This window comes from Anolis carolinensis, unplaced genomic scaffold (assembly GCF_035594765.1).
Source record: "Anolis carolinensis isolate JA03-04 unplaced genomic scaffold, rAnoCar3.1.pri scaffold_11, whole genome shotgun sequence".
Taxonomy (NCBI): domain Eukaryota; kingdom Metazoa; phylum Chordata; class Lepidosauria; order Squamata; family Dactyloidae; genus Anolis; species Anolis carolinensis.
In genome coordinates this window covers 6,279,924-6,287,057 of record NW_026943822.1, presented here as the reverse complement: position 1 = coordinate 6,287,057, position 7,134 = coordinate 6,279,924, and the positions used below count along the sequence as shown (strand labels likewise).

At 44.7% G+C, this 7,134-nt stretch overlaps 1 protein-coding gene and 1 long non-coding RNA gene across 2 annotated transcripts in view; one reads left to right on the top strand and one right to left on the bottom strand.

The window, feature by feature from the left end:
* Window positions 1-3,725, bottom strand: LOC134294008 (uncharacterized). The gene is made up of 2 exons (XR_010000984.1): window positions 3,278-3,725; window positions 1-2,792 (listed from the first exon to the last, which is right to left on the bottom strand). It is a non-coding gene; the product is annotated as an uncharacterized LOC134294008 (long non-coding RNA).
* Window positions 3,726-5,985: 2,260 nt separating this feature from the next.
* rlbp1 (retinaldehyde binding protein 1) overlaps window positions 5,986-7,134 on the top strand; it is a 41,376-nt gene continuing 40,227 nt past the window's right edge. The window contains exon 1 of the mRNA XM_062963559.1: window positions 5,986-6,140. The gene's annotated coding sequence lies outside the window, so the exon portion shown is untranslated. The remainder of the gene's footprint in view (window positions 6,141-7,134) is intronic.

The window sequence follows — 7,134 nt, the reverse complement described above, 5'->3', positions numbered from 1 at the left end:
TTTACAGATTCATGTCTTTTATTCAAATGGGCTTGCATTTGTTGGTTAGTTCAATATTGGCCTGTTGTTGTCTTAGAGTGTGTTTTATCCTGACTCGGTGAGACCTTTGCCGGATGCCCAGAGGAAGGCGAAAAACCTCCAGGACCCAGGGCCAATCCGTCCTGGAGGAAAATTCCTTCCCGACCCCAAAAGTGGCGGTCAGTGTTACCCCGGGCATGTCGGAAAAGACCTTTCCTCTCCTCTCTCCTCACCTCTCTCCTTTCCCCTCTCCTGTCCTCTCTCCTCGACTCCTCTTCTTTCCCCTCTCCTTTCCCCTCTCCTTTAGCCTCTCCTTTCCTGGCTCCTTTTCCTCCTCGACTCTCTCTTTTCCTCTCTCGTCTCCTTTCCTTTCCCTTCTTCCTATCTCCTTTTGTCTCTCCTCACCTTTCCTTTCTCCTTTCCTCTCTCAGTCTATGGTGGAGTCTCCATTTGCCTGGAGAGCCCAGTTTAGGGGATTCCGTTCTTGGAGGGAGTCTACTGGATACCATGCAGCTGTGGACAAGTCTACATGTTGTTGTTGTGCTGTTTATTTGTTCAGTTGCTTCTGCCTCTTGATGACCTCTTGGAGCAGCCCAGGCCAGAGCTCCCTGTCCACTGTGCCCAGCTCCTTCAAGGTGGAGTCAGTCCCTTCAAGGATACCATTCACCCATCTTGCACTGGGTTGGCCTCTCTTCCTTTTCCCTTCCCTTTTCCCCAACATCATTGTCTTCTCCAAGCTTTCCTGTCTTCTCATGAGTCCTTCATCTGCTTCTCATATCCTTCCCTCCAGTGAGTAGCCAGGCTTACTTTCCTGGAGTATGGACTGGTTGGATCTTCTTGCGGTCCAAGGCACTCTCAGGATTTTCCTCCAACACCACAGTTCAAAAGCGTCTTTTTTCCTTTGCTCAGCCTTCCTTATGGTCCAGCTCTCTTTCGCATCCCTAAGTTACTATGAAGAATACCATTGCTTTAACTATGCGGACCTTCGTTGCCAGTGTGATGTCTCTACTCTTCACTATTTTATTGAGATTGGTCCTGGCTCTCCTCCCAAGAAGAAAACATCTTCTGATTTCCTGGCTGTAGGAATCTTTGCGCCTAGAAATACAAAGTCTGTCACTGCCTCCACTTTTTGTCCCTCTATTTGTCAGTTATCAATCAGTCTGGTTGCTATTATCTATTGTTTAACTGCAACCCAATTTTTGTTCCTTTCTTCTTTCACCTTGGTGAGAGGACTCCTCAGCTCCTCCTCACTTTCAGCCATCAGAGTGGTATCATCTTCATATTGAAGGTTGTTAATGTTCCTTCCAGAAATTTTAACTCAAGCCTTGGATTCCTCAAGTCCCACACGTATGTCGCATGATGTGTTCTGCGTACAAGTTGAAAAGGTAGAGTGAGAGTAGACAGCCCTGCCATACTCCTTTCCCAATCTTGAACCGGTCTCCTATTCCATTGTCTGTTTTGACTGTTGCTACTTGGTCGTGATACAGATTCCTCAGGAGACAGGCAAGGTGACTTGATCTCCCTATACCACCAAGAACTTGCCACACACACACATACACACACACACACACACACTTACTTACTTTTACTTAGGCAATCCCTCGTAGTTTGAGGAAGATAGTATATATATCTGCCCTTCTTAGGCACATCTATACTACTTATAGTCTTCTATAGCTTCCATAAAATAGCAGATTGTCTTGTTTGTAATTGCTACAGGGCCACCAGAAGAATGGATTCAAGACCTTCTATCTCGTAGCTGGAGCAGGATGAGTTTCACAAACGCTTTCAGTGGCACGTAATCTGGAAAGTGCCCTCAGCTTGAGATGTCTTTCCTTCTCATTGGGCCTTTCCCCCCAACAGTCTCTGGCATCTTCTCCAGTTTATTCTTTTCTCTTGCCTAACTTTTATGCTTTTCTTCAGCTTGCTACCAGGTTTTCCTCCCAATTAAATCAACCAACTTTCTGTCCGTCCTTCTTTCTTTCTCATTCTCTTTCTTCTTGACGTCTTCCTGCAGATCCACTTCATTGGATGCTGTGTGTTCAAGAAGGTCCTTCTGGAGATCAGAAATACCTGGGGACACAAAATCACGCCTCTTCTCTTACCTGATTATTGAGTGTCTGTCCCCTTCATTCCTTACCTGGTTATTAGGTGTTTTTCCTCTTCTTTCCTTACCTGATGATTTTGTAGCTTTCCACTTCTCTTACCTTATTGGGTGTTTCTCCTCCTCATCCCTTACCTGATAATTGGGCATCTTTCCTCTTCTCTTACCTGATTATTGGGTGCCCATCCTCTTCACCCCTTACCTGATAGTTGGGTATTTTTCCTCTTCATCCCTTACCTGATGATTTGTTAGCCTTCCTCTTCTCTTACCTGATTATTGGGTGCCCATCCTCTTCATCCCTTACCTGATTATTAGGTGTTTTTCCTCTTCTTTCCTTACCTGATGATTTTTGTAACTTTCCTCTTCTCTTACCTGATTATTGGGTGCCCATCCTCTTCATCCCTTACCTGATTATTAGGTGTTTTTCCTCTTCTTTCCTTACCTGATGATTTTTGTAACTTTCCTCTTCTCTTACCTGATTATTGGGTGCCCATCCTCTTCATCCCTTACCTGATTATTAGGTGTTTTTCCTCTTCTTTCCTTACCTGATGATTTTTGTAACTTTCCTCTTCTCTTACCTGATTATTGGGTATTTCTCCATTTCATCCCTTACCTGATAGTTGGGTATCTTTCCTCCTCTTCTCATACCTGATCACAGGATATCAATCCCCGGCTTCAACAGAAAGGAGGAGACCATGAAAATGAACACAATCTGGCTCCAGTATTTAAAAACTCTAAAATCAGAACAGTAAATAAAGAACAACACTCAATCAACAGGAGAATTACAGACAATGAATCAATCAGGGGCAGCCAACACCTCTGAACAAAGGATTCCCCCAGGCAGGAATGAAGCTGGCAAGACCATTAATTTATTTATTTCCAATATTTCTATCCCGCCCTTCTCACCCAAAGGGACTCAATGCTAATCAAGGTGATTAATTACAACATTCACACTGTCCTACAACAGACAAGAGTTCTTTCTCCCACCCTGGAACTTCCACAGATAAATAAACCTCCCTTGCTTAAGTTTTCCAATATACTTCCCAACCTCTGAAGGTGTCTACCATAGATGTGGGTGAAGCGTCAGGAGAGAATGCTTCTGGAACATGGCATATAGCCCATAAAATGCACAACAACCCAATCCTCTGCTTCAGTTACCTGATGACAGGAAATCCATCTTCCGTTTCTCTTTTCGGGCCATTGGAAGTCACTTGCTGCACCTTTCAGGACTCTTTAGGCCCAAGGGCTGAGGGCAACTCAGATCCCTGCTCCCTGGCTGCAGCCTTAACTGTCATAGAACCATGGGCGCATCACAATCGAAGGCATGGTGCATCATCCCAGCCTTGTGTGTGCCTCATCGGGGTTGCTAAAGTATAAACTGAAGTGGGGCTCCTGTACCTTTTTAATTGAGGTGTAAATAGAGGGGATTCCTCTTCAATGTCCAGTCAGGGAACAAGCAAAGAGATTCCCTCTTTTGCACCCTTTTCAAGGTACAGGATCTTTTTCCCATCCCTGTTTCGGAAACTAACCTTAAACTGCTCCTTTAAGTGAACGGATGGATATTATTGTGACATTCCAAGCAATAATAGTAGTGTTCCCTCAGTACTTCACGGTTCACTTTTCGCAGATTCGCTGTTTTACGGTTTTTCAATAAACTCTAAATCATAAAAAATTACAATTTACAGCCTAAGGAAGGGAGGAAGGAGAAGCCAAAGGGAGGGAAAAGGAGCAACGGGAGGAGAAGGAGGCGATTTATTAACACATGATTGGTTGATAAAGACTTAAAATAGTGTATAACTACTAAAATAATGTATAATATTAAAAGAAATATAGTGTCCCTACTTCGCGGATTTTCACTTATTGCGGGTGGTCCTGGAACCTAACCCCAGCGATAAGTGAGGGAATACTGTATGTATATGTGTGTGTGTGTATGCCTTCACACCCAGGCACCTTTTAGGACTCTAAGATGTGCTTCTTTCTTTACCCGGGTGAATTGTGGGGGCCTTATTTCGAAGCTCAGGAATCCCAGTAACCAGAGTCACTTCAAGTTGAACAATCAAACAAGATTTTATTTTCTCAAAGTCCTTGGCAGACTTGGCACAAATTGTTGAGGTTATAAATACAAATAGTCAACTTATAAAACCTTGCAGACGTTCCTTTCTTGCCTTTCCACTTAATTGCTGGGTTAACTTCTTCCAAAGGCGAAAAGACCCTGAGATCCTCTCTACCCTAGCCCTGAGCTGCTATATCAAAAAGAGCAGGTCTTTCACTATCTAAGCTCAAAGCTAGCTTGGAGACGAAGTAATTAGAGCTTCTTCCAATGGCAAAGAAATCCTGGGATATTCTTTGCCCCAGTGCTGAGTTGCTATCTTGGAAAGAGCAGGTCTTCCCCTATCTGAACTCAGCACCAGTTTTATAGGCAAGAGGTCAGTACTTATGTTGGCTTGTCTGAGCTGGCCTGGATTGACCACACAATTACATCTGAGTTCTTTTCTCTTCTGTCTAGAAGGCAAAAGGCTTCTCAAAATGGAGATTTCATCCCCAGGAAAAGGGGCGGTCTCAAGAACAAAAGGATACTTTGTAAGCTTTCAGCAGCAAAGGCCTTGCAGAATGGTTACAAACCTCTGCTAATGGCTAACTGTCAGAGTGCTGCTGAGTCTGCAGTAACTCTGGAAAAAATGCAAACAGGTGCTATTTCCTACAACTATGAAAAAATGCAAATCAGACCCCTGGGAGACAGAACAGTGTGTATAATTATTTACCTCTTTCATAAAAATTTAAGCATTTATCCAATATTATGTAACAGAATTTTAAACATGTTCTGTTCCAAGCAGGCTTTCCTTTGCCTTCCTCCAAAGCTGAGAGACTGGAGCCCCAACTACACTGCTACATCATCCACTTTCTGTATCCAAATTATATGCTTTGTAGTGTTGTAGGGACCCTAAGCCAGAAAATAGTAAACTATTGCTTAACATAGCTTTGCCTCTGCATATATCATATAGCCTTTATATAGACAATATGAGCACTTTGTATGAATCAAAGTAGTATGTGCAACACAGGGCCTGGGCCCCTCCTCTTCCTGTGAGCTGGTGCCTTTCTTCAGGAAGTTCCAGAGGGAGAAGAAAACTCAGAGTAAACAAGTTAGGTCATTGGTATCACTTGTGCCAAAATAGGTGTGGAAGGTGGGGAAGACTCTCAGCCATTGGTCAATTCTAGATAAGGCTGAGATGTAAAATCCTTTGTTTGCTACGCACATGGGTGGCAGCCATTTGCATTGTGCAGCCCTCTGGAGTATGTACAGCTGTCCGCCTTCTCATAGCTGTGTGAAAATAAACTTTGCTTTTTGCATCTCTCACGAAACTGAATTTCTCTGCCTGATTTCCCTCCTGAGCCAGGACCCTTTGAAGGTAATTGTCTTACAGTGTATGGGATTATATGGCAATGTGGATCCAGCCTGTGACTTACCCAAGGGCACCCAATGGGAATTTGAACCCTGGTGTCCAGAGTCACGGTCCAGTATTCACCCCACTATGTCACACTGGATCCCGGGAAAAGAAACATGAACGTCCAAAACAAAATGGTCTGTGGACTATGCCCATCCCAGTGCATCCCATCGACTAGGTCAGGCATTGGCAAACATCGACCTTCCCTCCCTCCAGGTGTTTTGGATTCCAACTCCCACAATTCCGAAGAGCCTGCGCTAGATCCACGACTGTTATGCCCTTGACCTCATCCAACCTCTCTCTGTTGAACAATCTCATCTGTTTTTTTTAAAGCCTGTCCTTTATGTAACACTTGTCCCAATTGACGTTGTCTCGTACGGCCTTAACCCATGTTCAGCGACACTTTCCCCTCCCTCTAATGAGTGCGCACAGACAAAGGGCCCATTCAGACAAAGCCAAGAACCGGCCACAGTCGTCCCCCGCATTGCGCGGCTGCTGTGTGCAAGCTGGCCCTCTTTTCTCTCTCCCTGGGATCTTTGCTCCGAAACGTGTGGCTTGGATCATGCTGTACAAACTCGGTAAGCACCCAGCAACAAGTGGATGCCTTTGTTCCATGAGGCGATTTTAACCTGTGTTTAAGGAAGTAGGGATTAACCTACTGCAAACACACCGGGCTTATTTGCGAAAACATTCCAGAGGGGCCTAAGCAGGAGCCCGTCTCAATGCGGGGAAGGACCAGAGCCATTTGGAATCCCTATGGGCCCTGCTTCCCACTTCTAGAAGAAGTAGGAGTTGATTCATGAGAGCACAAATTCCCCAATTACAAAGGATTGAAATTAAGGTGCCACCAGATTGCCGTGTTTGCACAGTGTGGATGCACCCTCACCAACAACATTCCCTCTGCAATATCCTCTCACTGTCCAATTTGCAATGGACAGCCCAGATTAATCTTCTGGCATCCAGTTTTTTTGCTCCTTTTAAATATTCCCGGTTTCTCTCATCCAACTTCTCTTTGCCCTCAGTTTACTTCAACTGATGTCAATGGAAGCTTGGGTACCGGACATTGCCCAGATTATTTGAAAAAGTTGATTTTTTTAATTGTACCAAATGCATAAGGTTGTGGGTGAACTACAACTCACATCATGCCAGGTCCACACCCAGAAACTCCATCAGTTTGTAATGTTGGGTAGGTTTGCTCTAGATGCATCATGGGTGGGGTTCAGTTTGTTCTTTGTAGGGTAAACTACAACTCCCACTATGGAGAGCCAGTCCCCTCAAACCCCTCCAGTAGGTTCTGTGTGCCAAGTTTGGTCCAAGTTTGGGCTCGGGCTGTGGCGCAGGCTGGAGAGCAGCTGCAATGAATCACTCTGACCAGGAGGTCATGAGTTCGAGGCCCGCTCGGAGCCTATGTTTGTCTTGTCTTTGTTCTATGTTAAAAGGCATTGAATGTTTGCCTATATGTGTAATGTGATCCGCCCTGAGTCCCTTTCGGGGTGAGAAGGGCGGAATATAAATGCTGTAAATAAATAAATAAGTCCATCATCGGTGGAAGTCACAGTTTCCCTGGTTGTG